The following is a 19,684-nucleotide window of genomic DNA, read 5'->3' as shown; positions in this document are numbered from 1 at the left end:
GAGGAGGAGGGGGACACCGATTAAATGAAGTGGCCTTGCTGTGGATGTGCTGTGTCTTCCTGCATTGTTTCTGATCCAAGGCAGTGGGTGAGATGCAAGGATGACCCATCATCCAGGAGGTGCCAAGAAAAGAGGGAGGGAGTAGTGGTGAATGGGAGTGAAGTATGTGGGGATGAAATGGGTGGGAGTGGATTTATGCCTTTGACATTGGCTACCTCCCTTGTAAGGGGGGAAAAAGCCATTGGTATATGTATGTATGTATTTACTAATTTAAGCCAGTGGTAATTTTGTAGGAAGAAGATTCTTTGATATGTTAGTTGTAACCAATATTTTTGTTTCTTTGCAGATTTAAATGCAAGGATGAGGCGAATGAGGATACGAGCTGCTCCAAATATTGGAGGTGTGCCCAAGAAGGCACAGCCAGCTTCAAAGGCCCCAGGAACAAGCAGCGATAATTCATATGATGGTGTTCCAGATACAAAATCACTGGCATCAGAAACAAAGGTTGTTCCAGAAAATACCAATGTTTTATCCCCACCAATGAATTTAGAGGCAAAACATGAAGTTTCATCATCATCCTTAAGTTCTGAAAGGACAGATTTAAGACCAGTCTCTCCTAAATGTATAGAAGAGACTGAATCTTTTCCTCCCTTATCTACTTTGGATAAGTCACACCAAAGTTTAAGTGACTTAAGCAAAACATCAGATAATTCTGAAGGAATAATTAGTTCAAGTGATATAGATAAGTCACACCAAAGTTTAAGTGACTTAAGCAAAACATCAGATAATTCTGAAGGAATAATTAGTTCAAGTGATATAGATAAGTCACACCAAAGTTTAAGTGATTTAAGCAAAACATCAGATAATTCTGAAGGAATAATTAGTTCAAGTGATATTGTTAGTATTTATTCTATTGATGACACAGTCAAACCTGCCTGTGGCTCTCAAGGAAGTATAGAATTCAAGGACTCAGGTGAGATACCTGTAGATCCTGTGCAAATAGCTCAAACAGCAGGGACTGGAACAAAAATGTCTTTTATGAGAAGACAAAAGATTAAAGCTTTACCACAGATTGGTAGACCTAGGAAAGGTCCTCCACATGGGGATTCCAAAACTTGTGTTGTTGAGCAGAAAAAACAAGAAAAGGTGAACACTACTGTTGCCTCAAATATTAAAAATGAAAAAACATTATGTTATAAAGAAGTAGGTGCTTTTGATACAGAATTAGATGTTCCTGAACAAGAGGATAGTAACAGAAATGAAAAAGTTGAATGTGTGAAAGAAGGAGGAACCAGTTATGCAAAGTCACATGTCAACAAACAAAAGAAAGTTACGTTTGAAGACGAGATAGTTCCATCAGCCATTCAGACCATAATACCTACTGTTCCTATGGAGTTAGTAAATAGTAATCAAGATATTGGTAAAACAATTAATGATTTAACACTCAATCAACCTAAAGTTAGTCCTCACAAATCACCTGTTTCATTTAATAAAAAGGAATCTGCAATGGACACATCAGTGAATGTTGATAGCTCATCAGCTGTGTGTCACAGTATATTACCAGAAAGGGATTTAAAAATCACAAAATTGCCTGATAAATCCTCAACAAAACTTTCAGAAAATTGTAGCAGTAGTGAAAACTTTGACACAAATAGTGTGAAACTTGGTAAAGAACCAGATATTATATGTGAGGATCCTAATAGAGATAGTAGTTCAGTGCCAATAGAAAAAGTGCAGGAGTCTCTACCCAGCTCAGATGTTGATACTGTATTGAGTTCCCCACATCCCTTAAGCCTGCCTTCTCATAGAGCAAGGAAGCACACTGTCCCTGCCCTAAGTTGTAAAAGAACTTTTGGTAAGAAAGACAGATTTGCTGGGGAGAATAGATTAAAAGAAGGAGAAGCTGTATGGAAGGAAAGGCCAGAGGATGGGAATGAAGATTTTTCTGAAGAGGGTACTTTTGATGGGGCTGTAAGATCCAGAGACAATATAAAGGGTACAGTTATTAATGCACAAGAAATTACAGATAATGGCAAGAATAACATTATTACAATTGAAAAGTTACCAGAAGACCAGCTCACACCTTCAAAAATTACCTCTGAATCTCAACTTAATGAAATTGGTAGCATTTCATCATGTGTCATAGAAGTACCAGTACAGAAGGCTAACAAGTCATCATCTGATGAACCCAAGTTAAAGAAAAATGTTATACAAAGTAATTCAAAGCCATTATTACCACTAACAAGAAGACGAAAAGTGAAGGCATCAGTCAAAACACCAGGTGGTCATAAAATGCTTCCAGTAGAATTAAAGCAAGAATCTAAAGGAGAAATGATGGAGGGTGAAGAAGTAATTTGTAGTAGTGATGATGGTATTGGTGATAAAGAAAATACTGGTAGTGTGCTCATGGTTGAAAAGAAAGTAGCCAGGAAGGGAGGTAGAAATAAAGATAAAGATAAAGTAGAGACAAAATCCAGGGAGATCATAAACATAGCAAAAGAAATAAAGAGTAATGTTAAAAAGGAAGGGAAAGCAAATATTTCAACCCCACTGCGTAAAGTTAAGTGGCCTAGTCAAAAACACAAAAGAAAATTAAAGCTTGGTTCTCATGATGAGGATCTCAGTGAGACTATTGAAAAGAAGTTTTTTAGGGAAAGGAAACAAGAATACAGAAAAAAAATATCTGCTGGTAGTCTTGAGAAAAGTAAAATGACAATGTTTGATCTCATATTTTGGAATCCCCAAACAAATCCTATGCCTGGACGGACAGAAAGTCCAAAGAAAACGTACAAAGACTGAAACAGAGGAGACTGATGTTGTTTCAGAAAAACTGGAAGAAGAGAGGGTTGATGATCTTGCCCTTGATGTTGTTGAGACTCCTGCAGAAGAAGCAGTGCCTGCTGAAGTTGCAATAGCTGATCAACCAGATTCTTCTCATGCACATGAAAATGCACCACCTGATGTACATGAAGTTCCTGATGATGGATCTGCTGATAGGTTACAAGATGAAAATAAAGAAAGTTTGGCCTTGGATACTCCTAGCCAGGACTCACAAGATACCAGTACACATGAAAATGAAGAAGATTCTCAACCAGCTGATGAGTTTGCACCTAGAGTTAAGATTGGCCCAGATGGTAAGATTATATTAGATGAAAAAAGCTTAACTATAAAAACTACAGCAGCAAAGAACAGGGATAAGATTCTTAGCAGTACTAAAGTGGTAGAGGAGAATGTAGACAATACATCTAAGTATGGTTTGTGGACAAAAAAAAGGAAAAGGTCAACAGAATGGACCATGAAGGAGACTGCAAGATTTTACAAAGCTTTGTCTACAGTTGGCACAGATTTTTCCTTAATGGAAACCCTTTTTCCATGGCGCTCAAGAAGTGAACTGAAAACAAAATTCAAAAAAGAGGAAAGAATAAGCTGGGATTTAGTGGATAGAGCATTGAGAGATTCAACTCAATTTGACTTCTCCATATTTGATGAGTCAGGTAAGTTCTTTTACCCATTGATTTTCTTTTTTCTTCTTTTTAAACTTTATAACATTAGAAATAGGCAGATGGGAATGGATGCAAAGAGGAATATGAAGGGATGATTGTGCTGACAACACTGTATGAGGTGCGGACTTGGAATTTAAAAGAGGCAGAGAGAAGTTTAAATGTAATTGAGATGAAATATCTGAAAAGTATGGTAGGAGTTACAAGGTTGGACAGATTGAGAAACGAGGAGGTGAGGAGGAGAGCAGGGCTGGAAAAGGAGATGACAGATAGGGCTGATGAAAGAGTATTGTGATGGTCAGGACACATGGAAAGAATGAGTGAAGAAAGATTAGTAAAAGAGGTGTGGAAGGTAGAGGTGGAGGGAGTGAACTTCAGGGAATGACCAAGGATAAGATGAATGGATGGAGTGAAAGGGGATTTAAGAACATAAAAATGAAGGAGACTGCAAGAGACCATAAGACCTACACTAGGTAGTTCCATGTCCATTACCACCTGTCATCTCCATCCATAAAACTGTAACCATTTCTTAAAACAACTGATAGTTTCAGTGCTCACTACATGATTACTAAATCTGTTCCATTCATTAACCACCCTATTAGTAAACCAATTCTTGCCTATTTCCTTCTTAGATCTAAATTTGTTCAATTTAAATCCATTATTGCAAGTCCTGCCCTGTTGTCTAAATATGATGACCTTGTTTACATCACCCTTGTTAAAGCCTTTGATCTACTTGAACCATTAGATCACCTTGTACTGTGCATCTTTCCAAAGAGTGTAAGTTAAGGTGGCTAAACCACTACTCATAAGGTAAATTTCTGAGACCATGTATCATTTTAGTCATTCTCCTCAGTACTGATTCAAGTAAATTGATGTTCATTCCATAGGACGGGAACCAAAACTGTACTGAATAGTCAAGGATGGGTCTAATGCCAGATAGAGTTTGATAATTACCTACGCACTTCTATTCATAACCACCCTAGCAATGAAACCTAATGCTCTGTTAGCTTCAATGATGGTACTAATGCACTGTCTCCTGGATTTAAGGTCAGGACTCACTAGAATTCCCAAGTCTCTCACTCAATTTTCTCTAAAAACCTGTTATCTAAGCTATATCTGCTTTTGGGGTTGTGTAGCCCTACATTTAACATGCCACACTTTGAGATATTGAAGTCCATTTGCCATTTCACTGATCATGTGAACAATTTGTTAAGAATTTCCTGTAGATTCTCAGCATCTCCTGACTAGGCATCCTATTTTAGTGTCCACAAACTTACTAACATCACTATTAATCCCATTGTCCAAGTTGTTTATGTACTCAGTAAACAATAAGGGACCCAAAACCTAGCCCTGGGGAACTCCTCTAGAAACACTCCCGCACTTGGATTTTACACCATTTATGGTGACCCTCTATTTTCCTGCGCTTGTAGCAGGATCAGAGGAGGGATTGAGGAAGTTAGTGAGAGTTTGAGAGGGTGTGTGAAAGAAGGAAGCTGAAGATGAATGTGGGCAAAAGTAAGGTGATGAGATGTACAAGGGGAGAGAGTGGCAGCAGGCTGGAAGTGAGCATTAAGGGTGAGAGACTGAAGGAAGTGGATAGTTTTAGATACTTGGGTGCGAATGTGGCAGGAAAGGGAGGAGTGGGGGTGGAGGCAGAATGTAGATTGAGAGAAGCGAGTAAATGCCTTGGTGGATTAAAAAGTGTAATGAGAAATAGACATCTGGGAATGGATGCTAAGAGAAGGTTATATGAAGGAATGATTGTGCCAACAGCACTGTATGGGGCAGAAACATGGAACATAAGAGAGGAGTATGAATGTGTTTGAGATAAAATGTCTGAGAAGTATGATGGGGGTTACTAGGCTAGATATAGTGAGAAATGAGGAGATGAGGAGGAGAATAGGGGTGGAAAGGGAGCTGGGAGATATGGTTGATGAAAGAGTATTTGGATAGTTTGGACACATGGAAAGAATGAATAAAGAAAGATTAGTAAAAGAGGTGTGGAAGGAGTGAATATGAGGGGGCATCCTAGGATGAGATGGATGGATGGGGTAAAAGGGGCATTACAAAAGAGAGGAATTTCTGTTGAGGAAGGACAGGAGAGGACAGAAGATGGGGTGAATGGAGAAGGGTTGTGTATGGATGATGCTGTGATGCATGAGGGGGAGTGGGAGGGGGATGGGGGGTGAGGAAGTATGTATGAGAAAAAAATTGACGCTGTCTGAAGGGATTTCTCCCTGTCTTCTCCTTTTGTGTCATCATTTCTCTATGAACAGAGTTTTACTCTATCACAGACAAAATGATGTGTGGCTCTGGTCCATAGGGGCACCCTATATAGACCCTAAAGTATCAATTGCATGCTACTTTGCCACAATAACATGCAGCCAATACCCCACTGAGGTATGGCTTTATGTGTTGGACTCGGTGCACCATGCTGGTGTTTGCATGGTAACTGGTGCATTCTTTTTGTCTCCAATACCTAGCTTATCGGTGGATGCAGGTGTCCTTCAATTAGACTTAGGGCATCAGTCCTTATTGTTGAGATGCTGATGAGTCCCAGTGTGATAGACCCGTGTGAGTGATACCTTTTCCATTGTTGTGGGGAGTATGGAGTATTCTGTATCTCATAGATATTTGGCCCTTTCCCTGGGAAATGAGGTGCATCTGTTATAGAGAACTGGTCTTTTTAAGGAATGATAGCTCCACTTTTGAATACTTTTATTATGATTATCTCTAGCTCACATCATTCCCTATTTGCATGCTCACGTCTTTCATACCTTTTGATTATTTTGACCATACCAAAATTTCACATACCTTTTGATTATTTTGACCATACCAAAATTTCATTTGTAATGTACATGTTTCAGCCTACCATCTTTGCCACCATAAAAATTTTGTAGCAGTGTCATATGACCATGATGTTGCGGCACCCAAACACAACAAATCAGTCAGTCAGTCATATATGTTTTCAGAGCCCCTTCCGTTCACCAGTGGTGTTACCACTTACCACTCTAATCTCACTTTTCCCACACCAATCCCACTTTTCTTTAAGACTACTCCTGTATGTAGCAACTCTCACAAATTTGCTCAGTATATTAAGTAACCAACTCTCATTCATACATATCTAGGCATATAAATGTAGAATACCTATGTCCCTGTACTCCACATGTGCCACTTATACAAAGATTGATTTCTACATATATTTTAAGAGTTTGATTTTTGTAATTTCTCACAGATTATGATCCAGAAGAAGATCGTAAAGCTACCAAGGGAGCTGAGAAGGAGGAAAAACGGAAAAGACGACAAGAACTCTTAAGAGTGGAGAGAGAACGAAAGAAAGAACAGAAGAGGCTTAATCGTTGTACCAAAAAAATTTTAAGAAAGCTTAAGAAAAGGCGAAAGAAGAGAAGAGGTAAGGTGATATAGTACATCCTCATAATTGGTGGGATTTAAATACCCAAGATACTTGTGTTTACAATTGCTATTAATTTTTATTTGGTCAGGAATCCTTTTGTTTTAATGTTGTTGTTGTTGTTTTTTTGTTTTTTTTTATTATTATTATTATTATTATTTTATTATTATTTTATTATTATTATTATTATATTATTATTATTATTTTATTATTATCTTATTATTATTATTATTATTATTATTTTATTATTATTATTATTATTATTATTATTATTATTATTATTATTATTATTATTATTTATTATTTATTATTTATTATTATTTATTATTATTATTATTATTATTATTATTAGGAAACTATGACAATACCAACATAGAATACGCCTGGCTACAGATTGAAACTGCCCCAGATATAACCACCACAAAGAAGAGACAAAACACCTCATACTACTATGCCTCATATAAATGATACCGAGACAACAACACAATATCTCTTCGCTAAGTGATTTATGGTCCCAACCAGAGGCTATTGCCCATATCCTGGAGGCTGCAGATCCTCTGCAAGAGAGACCAGCAAAGAATTGATTGATTGATCCTTGTATATATCCTCCCAAACTTCAATTCAGTCTATCCTCTGACTCAACAAATAGCTGGTTGCCCTCCCACTTCCCTCAACTATCACTCTCTAACTCCAAATCCTTGCCCAGCATTTTCATGTTTATCTCATCACTCCACCCATTAAAAAATTGAACAACCATGGTAACATGACAACCCTGGTACAGTCCTATATTCACCAAACCACTCTCAACATTCTCTACCCTCACACAAGATTCACTACTCATATAAAACATTTTGACTGTCATTAACAGACTTTCCCCTATTTTATACATATGCAATAAATCCCATAATACATCTCAGTCAACCCTGCCCCTTCCCCAAATCCAAGAAAATCCAAAAGACATCCTTAACCTTTGCCAAAAACTTCTAGCATATTCGTTTTACCACAAAAATTTGATCTACACACCATCTTCCCTAAATTCACACCTCCAGAATTACTCCCTCTATTCCCCTCTAAATACTGTCACCCAATATCCTCCCATACACCTTACCAACTACACTTAATAGGCTGATACCTCCAAAACTACTACATCATATATGGCCCAATTTGCCTTATATAGTTGAACTATATGTGCACTACTCTAGTGTACTGGAACATTACCTTCCTTTATGCACACATTAACCACTTCACTACGGGCCAAAATCTCACGGGCAGCATTAGCTGCCAGACGTACGATGTTTTGTCATAATACTTACATCATAAAAAATAGTCACCGCTTATATCGATAGTTCTCTTTCACCCGTGAATTTTGATAACCATAGAAAATGTGATGAAGACATTTTAGAGAGTATGTCATTATGCAGGGGCAACTACAATGAATATAATCAAGACGCCGATATGGCAGCCTCGCGTATCCACTTGCTCCTCATGCCACCTACGTAGGCGGCACCGTATGGAAGGGGTTAAACATCTTCCCTAGCCATTCCATGTGACCACCATCTAACCCAGGTGCCTTACCAGCTTTCATTGCTTTCATTGCTCTTTTCCTGTAGCCCTACCATTCTCCTTCCCTATCAGTCATATTTTTGCTATCTTGTATGTCTATGGTCAAAGATTCCCTGCCCTCAACATGCAACAAAGTCCCAAAATATTTCACCCATCCTCCCCATACATCTTCCCTTCCATAGGCATGTATCTGTCAGCACCCTTTGCTTTCTCCCCTATAAACTAACCCCCCTCTCTTCACTTTCTTTCAAAACATCTTTTTACTCCTTTCAAAATTTTCCATCAAACACCTACCTTCACTCTCTTTTTAACCTCCCTCATATTTCATTTTGCTTCCACCCTTTTTATTTTGTATATCTCATGACCTTCCTCATTTCTTCTTTGCAACATATCTTTATATGTTTGTATCTTCATTGCCACCACAACTATAACCTCTTCATCATACTATTGACAGCCTCTCCTTTTGTTCCCTCCCAGCGTCCTTATCCCACATACCAACTTTGCCCTTTTTTTTTTTTTTTTTTTGTAATTCCTTCATTCTTCCTGAACTCCTTTATTTTTAACAACATCCAATACTCTCAGCTTCACGTGGTGCTTTTTTCTGTTTCTTTTAATTTCCTCACATGCAGTATTTATGTGCCTCTCTCCTTTTTCTTCTTCCTCCACTTAACCTTCACTCTCAAATTACCTTCTACCAAGTACAGTACTGTAATGATTTGACAATCCACTGCCCTATTTTATGAATACATTTCTATATACTAAAAGGTTTCTTTCCCCTTACAAGGAACGTAGTCAGGAAGGCATGCACCCACCCCCATCTGTCAATCATTTCCCCTTTATCTTAGCTCCTTGTGGGTGAAGGGTCATCCCTGTCCATTGCCCACTGCTCAGATCAGGAGTAGTGCAGCAAGATACAGCACATATACAGCAGGGCCAGCCACTTTATTTACAGTGATCCTCTCTCCTCCTCCCCTCATGTGGAAATAGAGAAGATAAGTAGAAATCCCTGTGTGCCACATCAATTTATTTTCCATTCACACCTATCTCTTGCCTTCTCCCTTCCCTGCTTAACACACATTTCCCTTATACTCAGAGCCCCTTTCACCCCATCCTTCCACTTCATTCTTGGTCCCTCAGGTTTACTCCATTCACCTCTATCTTCCACATACTTTTTGCTAGTCTTCATTCATTCTTTCCATGTGTCCAGACCATCCCAATATTCTTTTATCTACCCCATCTGACCTCCCTTTGTACCCCTGTTCTCCTCATCTCATTTCTCACTGTATCCATCCTTGTAACACCCACCATACTTTTCAAACACTTCATCTCAAACACAAGAAAACAAGACACCGAAGTGAAAGGAAGTGCAGCGATTGAGCGTCTATCTAGCAGTTTTGTCACCAACACAAAGGAAACTAGTTGTTATTGTGCGAGATGTGTAGGCTATGTTTCTCATGTGACCGATAAAATAAAATCCAGTTCTTGAAGTAAGTATAGTTGGTACAATGGAGAAAGAAAAAGACGAAAGGATATTAAATGAACCAACAAAGAGAGGCCTGGATATAAGTAAGGTGGAATCTCCTAGAGGTGTCATCCCCAAAAAAACTTGTTTGATTGATACTCCAGGGATAAACCAAAGGTGGGAGAACAACAGTTTTTCAGGTTTTCAAAGAAATCCAGGAGAAATAGGTAAAAGCTTAGAGATAGAGAAGTTAGACATTAAGAAATCAGAAATCGTGAAGTAAACAAATTATTGGAAGAAATCATAGATTTAAAATTGGACTACCGAGCTTTACTTAGGGAATTGATTACTTTGCATAAGAGTAATGAGCAAACGATTAGAGAACTTAAGTGACCTAAAGAGTGATATTGATGTCTTCAAAAGAGAAAACAAAAGAATGAAAAATGAGGACAAAAATAAAAATTAAGAACTGAAAAAGGAGGTCAAAGAGCAATTACAGGTAGTGACCGGAAAGGTGGAAGAGTCAATTAAAGATATATAAATTGAACAGCCAGGGTGACAACACATCCCTGACAAAGTCCCACCTTTATCTCAAATCATTCACTCTCTCCCTTTCTAATCCTAACATGCACTCTACTACTCTTGTAAAAACTTTTGACTGCTCTTAAAAGCTTTCTTCCTATCCCATGTATCTGCAATACCTCCCACAATGTCTTCCTGTCTACCCTGTCATAAGCCTTTTCCAGATCCATAAAAGCCCCCAAAAATCCTTACCTTTTCCTAAAGCTTTCTTACATATCTGCCCTACCACAATATATCTGATCAACGCAACCCGTACGTTTCCTATACCCACACTCTTCCTCACCAATTACTCCTTTTATTCCTCACCTAATCCTCTCAATCAAGACCCTCCCATAAGCCTTCCCAACTACACTCAACAAGCTGATCCCTCTGAAACTACTACACTCACACTTGTCCCCCTTTCTCTTGTAAAGCAGAACTATACAGGCACTCCTCCAGTCCTCCGGCACTCTACCCTCTCTTAAACAAACATTAAATAACCTCAACAGCCAGTCCACCATAACTGTACCTCCTTTCTTCAGACATTCTGCATGGCATCCATCCAACCCAGGTGCCTTACCTGCTCTCATCATCTTAACAGCTGCTTTCACTTCATCTTTCCCTATTTCTCCTCCATTTTCCTCACTCATCACTCTCATTTTCTTAACGCTTCCCACTGCAACTACCTTTCCCTCCCTATCCTCCTTCACATTTAGCAACTCCCTAAAATACTCTGCCCACCTTCCTCTCACTGCCTTCTCTTCCATTATCATCTCTCCATCTGCACCTTTTACCTTTTCTTCTCTACTTGATCTGCTTCTACTCAAGATTAATAAATATAATACAAGAGAGAGATGGTTGGGCAGACTGTGCCTTTCTGGACCTACAAAAGGCATTTGATAAGGTACCACACAAGAAACTAATAATGAAAATAGAGTCAATAGATGGCATCAGAGGAAAATTATTGGAATGGATTAAAGACTTCCTGACTGGGAGGAAAATGAGAGTAAGTAATAACAGATAAATTCTCAAATTGGGAAGAAATGATAAGTGGTGTCCCGCTGGGATCAGCACTGGCCCCAATCATGTTTGCCATATACATAAATGACATGGATGAAGGAGTAGAGTGTTATATGAATTTCTTTGCAGATGCAAAAATACTAAAGAAAGTAAGAATGGAGGAGGATTACAACTCATTACAACAAGACTTGGACGAAATCTAGAAATGGACTCAAAAGTGGGAAGTGAAAATCAATATCAAGAAATGTAGTATAATGGAATTTGGAAAAAGGAAAAACAGAATATCAAGAGATTATAAAATTAGCGAAGAAGAGGTAAAAAAAATAGATTTGGAAAAGAATCTGGAATGATGATCAGCAAAGACATGACACCGAACAAACATATTAATAAAATAGTCGGAGAAACCTGCAATTTATTGAGGTCAATAAAAGTGGCATTTGTCTGTTTGGACAAGGAAATGATAAGAAAAAAAAAATTAACTACACTAATAAGACCAAAACTCGAGTACACAGCAACACTATGGACATCCAGTACAAAAAAAAATATAAAACAAATTAGAAAGAATACAAAGATTAACAACAAAACTGACACCAACTCTTTCCAAAATGCCATATGAACAAAGACTGTCCAAATTTGAATTACCAACTCTGGAACAAAGAAGGAAAAGGGGAGACATACTATCTATAGAATTATGAAAAGAATGGAAATCTTAGATAAGAATGATTTATTGAAATGGGACAATGGAAAAACAAAGAGGACATGAAAAGAAACTCAAAAAAGATAATTACTGAAGAGATCTGGAAAAAAATAGCTTCCCACACAGAATGATAGATACTTGGAACAAATTAGGCAAAGAAACAGTGTGTGCAAACACTATTCAAGATTTTAAGAAAAAACTTGATGCTGAAAGATACAAAGATGGGTCACCACGAGCATAGCTCCCTTCCCATATAATACAACTAGGTAAATACACACACACACACACATAATGGAATTTGGAAAAAGCAAAAACAGAGTATCAAGCCAATACAAAATTGGAAACAAAAGTAAAAAAAGTCAATTCAGAAAGGGACCTGGGAGTAATCATCTCAAGTGATTTGACAACTGATGAACATGTCAATAAATTATTTGGAGAGACTTATAACTTACTAATATCAATGAAAGTGGCCTTTGACTACATAGATGAGGAGATGGTAAAAGAAATAGTTGTTACTCTGATAAGACCTAAATTAGAATATGCTGCAACACTGGGCATCTAGCACAAAAAAGAACATTAGAAAATGAGAAATAATCCAAAGAGCAGCAACAAAAATGGCACCTACACTGTCAAATTTGACATACGAACAAAGATTGGAGAAATTACATCTGTCAACACTGGAACAGAGAAGAGAAAGAGTTGATTTGTTGACCATTTACAGAATTATGAAAGGGATGGAAATTCTCGATAGAGACAACTTATTAAAGTGGGACAGAAGAGAAACAAGAGGACATGAAAAGAAACTAAAGACAGTTACAGAAGAGACCTGAAAAAAAAAATGGCTTCCCACATAGTGATCGATGTCTGGAACAAACTAAACAGAGAAACAGTGAATGCCAGAACTATACATGATTTTAAGAATAAACTGGATGTGGAGAGATACGAAAACAGGCCACTACGAGCATAGCTCTCGTCCCATAAAATACAACTAGGTAAATACAACTAGGTAAATACATTCTCTCTCTTTTCCTTTTTCTCTCTCTCTCTTTCTTTTTCTTTCTCCTGCCCTCCTCCTTCCTCCCTCCCTCCTCCTGAACTTGGGGATGGACATGCTGAGGCTAGAACAAATTCAGGCACAAGCAACAAAACTTATTCCTGCCATTAGACACATGGGCTACCAGAGGTGTCTCAAGGCTTTGGGTTTTTTTTTTTTTTTCTTAGAAACCAGGAGATTGTGAGGACAGTTAATAGAGGTTTTCAAAATACTTCAAGGATTTGATAACATTGACTATCAACATCTCTTTAACTTGAAACATGAATGTCACTCGCAATTATGAGTGAAAGATCAATCCCCCTCATTACTCTTGTGACAATGTTGGTGACTTTTTTACCTATAAAATGTGCAACAATTGAAACAGACTGCCAAATGATGTGGTAAATAGTTCCTAGTTGAGCAGTTCAAAAGATAGTTAGACAAGGTGTTACACACATTAGTGTAAGTACTAGTATAAATCCCCTGTAATCTTTTAATGATACCTCCTTGGTATGGGTTACAAAACCTTTTGAGATACTGAGATTTCTTGTAAGTCTCTCTCTCTCTCTCTCTCCTCTCTCTCTCTCTCTCTCTCTCTCTCTCTCTCTCTCTCTATCATTATTTTGTATCTCTATCTCTTATCTTTCCGTGTCTCTCCCACTCCCCTGTCTCTCTCATTTTCTCTCTCCATCCCTTTATTTATCTGTATTACCTTTCTGTTTTTTCCTTCATTTTCTTCTTCTCTTACTGATTACTATTCAGTGATTAAGAAAATGAATTGGTTGTCTGATGTGTCATGACATTTTTCCCAAAAATTATCCTTTATATAGTTTTAATACACTTCATGATGGGTCTGGCATTGCAGCTTGTGTTAGCATATATTTCAATTATTTCAAACATGAGATCATCATGACTATCTGTAATTGTGAGGCAGTTGTTATTTATTGAAATAGATTGAGTGGATATGCATGCACTGAATATTACCCTGTTTATACATACATGTATGTGGAACCACTGTACGTTTTCAGTTTTGACCATAGTTTTGTATTTTATCATCCTAAAAGCCAAACCAGTAGTAGTGGGAAGTGAAGAAAAGGAAGAAGAACATAGAACAAATGGTGAAGTCGAAGCAAGAAATTGTGGAATAAGTAGTAATGATATACCCTCAGCAGATGAACTCGATGCAATTAGAACTGTAGGTGCCAATGAAGTTGTTGTTACAACAGAAGAAGAAGAGGATGAAGAAGAAGAAGCAGGATACAAATCGAAGATAAAGGAAAAGAGAAGGTAAAATATATTGTATTATAATGTGAATTAGGTTAATTAGTCTTAACATTTGTAATTGGGTGTCTTGAATGATGGTTTATTTTCTTTATATATTCATTTATCTATTTATTTATTTGTTATATTATTTATGGTGAGTATGTAAGACATGGGGGGTCTGCATGTGCAATACAGTCGAACCTCGAAAGCCCAGACCCCGAATGCCCAGACCCTCATATGACCGGTCGAAATGAACAAAGGGCAGACTTTTCAAGCAAAGTTCCCTATTTGTCCGGTTGGTGGCAGCGACGCCCGTACACGTGTACTCAAACCCGGCCCAGTCAAGCCGCCACCAGGGCTGCCATTTCGTAGAATTTTGTACCCAAACGTAGTAAAATAGCAGCATGTGGCAACTGCACAAGGACATGAGGAAATTTTTTCTACATATCAGCAGGCTGTTAAAAACGTTCAAAAACTCAAACTTTTGTTTAAAAATCATAGAACTAGTTATCAAATAATAAATGGTACATCAAAATATGACTTTTATTGGTAAATTGTGTTACCGTATTTTTCGGACTATAAGACGCGGGCAAACTCCTTAAAATCGGCCAAAATCGGGTGGTGCACCTTATCGTGAGGTGCGCCTTATGTGGCTTCAGTACAAAATAAAATGCCTCGGACAGTGACGTACTATTTTGACACGTTTCGTAGCTAGCCTGCCGATGGCAACAGTGCATAGTCCTAGCAAAAGTTACAACCAAGTTATAACCAAGATGCATGTATCTTAACAAGAAAATTGCAAAAACATCGACAGTTTTCGAGTCCATGCCACCACATTCATTCACGCTATCATGGCTATGACATGATAGCGTCCACAACACAGACAGCCATTTTGCATTGGTCTAGTCTCGCTCCACTCAGACTGTAGTCATTAGGATATTCTTTTAGTTTCGACCATGGGCGCAATATAGCAATAGAAAATTAATTATTAATTTTGTAAATTAAAATGCATCAACATGATTGTAATTTTGTGAGCGGAAATGAAAATAAAAAATGCCTTCCTACAAGCAAATATGCTAATGAACGAAGTCGGTAGCATAGGATCGGGACGCCATCTTGTCTCGGTACTTCCGACAGTACCTCGCCAGGTATATTTTTTTGAAGGAATGTTATGGAGAGGAGATACATGCATTTCTTCAAGCTGCAAGAACTTTGTATACCCCACAAGGTGAGTGGTTGAAAAGCCCGCCAACGTCTCTCACAATGACGACGAGGACAATCCAGATGACATTTAATTTCCAGGTAATGATTTATTAAACACAGGTTAGGTTAGGTGAGACGAATTTATCATCCTTTCATTTCTTCAACGTCGGCATCTATCATAACAAACATGGCGTACCATTCATCCGACACGACTTCGTTACTTACGAAATCTGTTTAAGCACCTTTTTTGTTTTTTATTTCCGCGCACAAAATTGCATATTGTGTTGATATATTATAATTCAAAAAATTAATAATTAATTTTCTATTACTATATTGCGCCCATGGTCGAAACTAAAAATTTACCTTCATTTGTAATCCTGTGTTTTTAAGTGAATAGAGAATTCCGGGAATAAAACTGCTAATGTTGGTTTAATTCCCCACAATTCCCGTAACGTGTTTATGTTGTTTTTTAGGGGTATTGGCAGGGTGGACCGCCCATGGAGGTGGTCTGATTTCACTGACCAAAATAAGAATATATATCATTTATTTTTGTAATTTTGCTAAATCCCAACCGATTTTTCTCATTCAACAATGAAAATGTTCAGTTCTGAAAGCACTCACAAATGCATGATTATCCGATGATGAGACCAGGTGCGCCTTATGTAAGGACAGGGAATAGCAAATTACGGCTGCGCCTTATGGTACAAAGTGCCGTATGATCCGAAAAATACGGTACTTATAAAATATTATACCCCAAAAGATACGTTTTTACCGTGTAGAAAAAAAAATTACGCTAAAGTTTCAGCTTTCTTTTAGCGATAATATTATTAAAAAAAAATTTTTTTATATCTTACTGAATGTTAGGGTATGGGGGCCTTATATACATTCAAGAATAAAAAAAAACTAGAACCACCATTTTGTCAAAGTTTGACAAGTATATCTTGCTATGAAAGTCTGCACACGCCCGAGAAAAATGTATGCCCCGGTATGGCAACACCCCCATTCTACATGGCAGTGTAGAAAACGCAGCAACCCTGGCCGCCACCACTGTCCCGCGTGCATACCTTCCTTATTTACAGTGTACGTAATAAAAAATATAGTACAGTACACTGTATATACAGTACATTTACATGCCTGTATTACAGTTATTATTACAGAATTTTTGGTATTATAGCATTATTATTACAGTGTTAGAGTATTATTCTTATGTGTTTCTATGCCATATACATTACCTATAAGTATACCGCTATGAAAATCTACGGTGGTTAGGGCGATATTTTCGATGACCAGACGTTTGGCATGACCGGACCACCCTTCCCCCCAATTAGTCCAGGCTTTTGAGGTTCGACTGTATATAGGCCTAAGATAGCTGTTAAGTTAAGCTTAAGTTATTTTTGGGACTCCCCTCTGCGGCCCAATTGTTGGGATACTACCTACTCGTGGTGTCCCTGCTTTTACTGATTATATGTCCAGCGACCAAGGTATAACCCGGCTTGGGTGCGGTAAAGCCAACAACCTGCCCACCTTAAATTTATTGTTACTGAATCCAAAACAATGCCTCAATTGGACAGACCTACTGGTGACAACTCTCGCAATGGAAATGGTAGTCTTTTATGGAAATTCCCCTGACGAATTGCAACATGTAATGTGCGAAGTCTTTATCAAGCTGGACATGCAAAGAATGTTGTGGATGAATTAAAGAAATTTAAGGTTGATATAGCGGCTTTACGGGAAGTTAGATGGCCGGGAGTGGGAGAGTGCAATGTGGAAGGTCATACAATTATATACAGTGGATGCGGAGACAAAATCCACAGAGAAGTGGCACTAGTGGTGGGTCCCAGAGCACAGCAAGCCCTTATGAATGTGAATTTTATCAATGAATGGCTACTCATTGTCTGTTTCAAAGGGAAATGGTTTAACATGTCAATCATGGCTGTATATGCACTAGCTGAGGATGCAGATGACAACGACAAAGAGAGACTGTATGGAAAACTACAGAGTATAGTAGATGGAATCCCAAGGCATGATGTACTACTCATACTTGGAGATATGAATATGCAAGTCAAGAGGGAGGAATGCTTTGCATCAATCGGAAAAGAAAGTCTACATCCCACATCCACTGAGAACAGCTTGAGACTAGCTTCCTTTGCTGAAGCAAATAATATGATGATAGGGGGTCCATGCTTCCAACATAAAGGACAAATACAAATACACATGGATATACCCAGATGGGCAAACAAGAAATCAAATAGACCATGTGTTAATTAACAAATAACACAGAAGGTCATTGCAAGATGTTGCGGAGCTTTAGAGGGGCCGATTGTGACTCATACATATATTACTGATAGCAAAAATAAAATCCCGACTAAAAATATCAAAGAAAACACAAAACCAACCACAAAAGAAATTTGATGTTAAAAGGCTAAATCAGCAGGAAGTAAGGACAAGCTATGAAGTGGATCTCGGAAATAGGTTTAAAGCATTACAGGGAATAGAGGAGGATGCAGATTTGGAGGAGGAAGCAAAGATACTGAAAGGAAGTATAATAGGCGCAGCAGAAGAGATTGTTGGGTAGAAGGAGGGGAGAAGAGGGAAAATGTGGTATGATGAGGAATGGAAGAATGAAGAAACAGAGGAAGAGTACCGCCAAAAGGAAAAAGAAGCAAAAAGGATAAAAAGAAGAAAAAAGAGAGAATTCATGAATTATAATCTTGATGAAATTGAGACACTAGGCAGAGAAGGAAAATTTAGAGAACAATATACAATCATTAAAGAACATGGTAAAGAACAAAAGTGGAAACAATGAAACAGGAGAAAAGAACATTTTAATGTGTTGGGAGAACCATTTAAAGAACTCCTTAACCGACCAGAGACAGAGAATCCACACAAGGAGGAGGAATGAGATGGAACTACCAGAACCATCCATTCATGAAGTAAGAACAGCGATAAAAGAATTTAAAAAAATAACAAAGCCCCGGGACATGATAGAATCCCTGGGGAACTTTTGAAAGTAGGAGGTAAATATTTAGAAAAAAAGATGCACTATCTATTGATAAGAATATGGAGAAAGGAGAAATTCCCTGACAGCCTTAAAACAGGCATTATTATACCAGTATTCAAAAAGAGGACAAAATGGAGTGCAGTAACTACTGAGGAATTACATTACTCTCCTGTATCTATAAGGTCTTCATGGAAGACAGGAGAGGCTAAATTGGAATTATTTAGGAGATCCACAGAGATTGATTATAAGACTAGTGATTTTTCTAGTAACTATGATGCATATGATTATCTGGTAGGCATATTTTCTGGTGCTTTTTCAACCATTCCTAGGACAGCTGGTAAACCTCGATGCCCAGTAGTCCCCTGGTGGAATGATGAATGTGCTTTAAGCAGAAAGATTACAAGAACTTGCTATAAGAGATATTTGAGATATCCTTGTTTAGTCAATAGGATAACGTACAGAAGAACTCAAGCAAACAAGAAGAAAATCTTTAAGAAAGCAAGGAGGGAATTACCTGAAAGAAAAAGAACTGGACATAATGGGAATTGTAGAGACAAAATTGAAAGGTCTATTGCCACCAAACAGTGTAGGACATGGTGCAAATAATTATTGGATTAGAAACAGAGAAGTAAAACAAGATGGTGGAGTTATGTTCCTAACGCCCTTGAAACCTAGCACAGACCTTCTTCACAACCTCTTACAAAGGATTACAAAGGCGGAGCATGCCGACAGGAGACCTTTAGATCCATATCTAGGTCGGATGGAAAAAAAAAAAAAAACTATAATAATGTAAAAATAACAAATAAAATACATAAATAAATGCATAGGTATAGTTGAATAACAAACAAACAGGTAAATAGTAAATGATTATAAATTGACATATAACTAATAATAAATGAAAATCAGACAGACAAATTATAACAAAACAAAAACAAATAATATAACATAAATTATAATCATTACAGCATC

At 37.7% G+C, this 19,684-nt stretch overlaps 1 pseudogene; it reads left to right on the top strand.

Annotated features, from left to right (window-relative positions):
- Positions 1-19,684, top strand: part of LOC143033804 (uncharacterized) — a 43,494-nt pseudogene that overhangs the window by 5,834 nt on the left and 17,976 nt on the right.

This window comes from Oratosquilla oratoria, chromosome 16, assembly GCF_046742065.1.
Source record: "Oratosquilla oratoria isolate Oo_2021 chromosome 16, ASM4674206v1, whole genome shotgun sequence".
Classification (NCBI taxonomy): Eukaryota; Metazoa; Arthropoda; class Malacostraca; order Stomatopoda; family Squillidae; genus Oratosquilla; species Oratosquilla oratoria.
The sequence above is the reverse complement of the archived record's forward strand: the minus strand, read 5'-3'. Positions and strand labels throughout refer to the sequence as shown.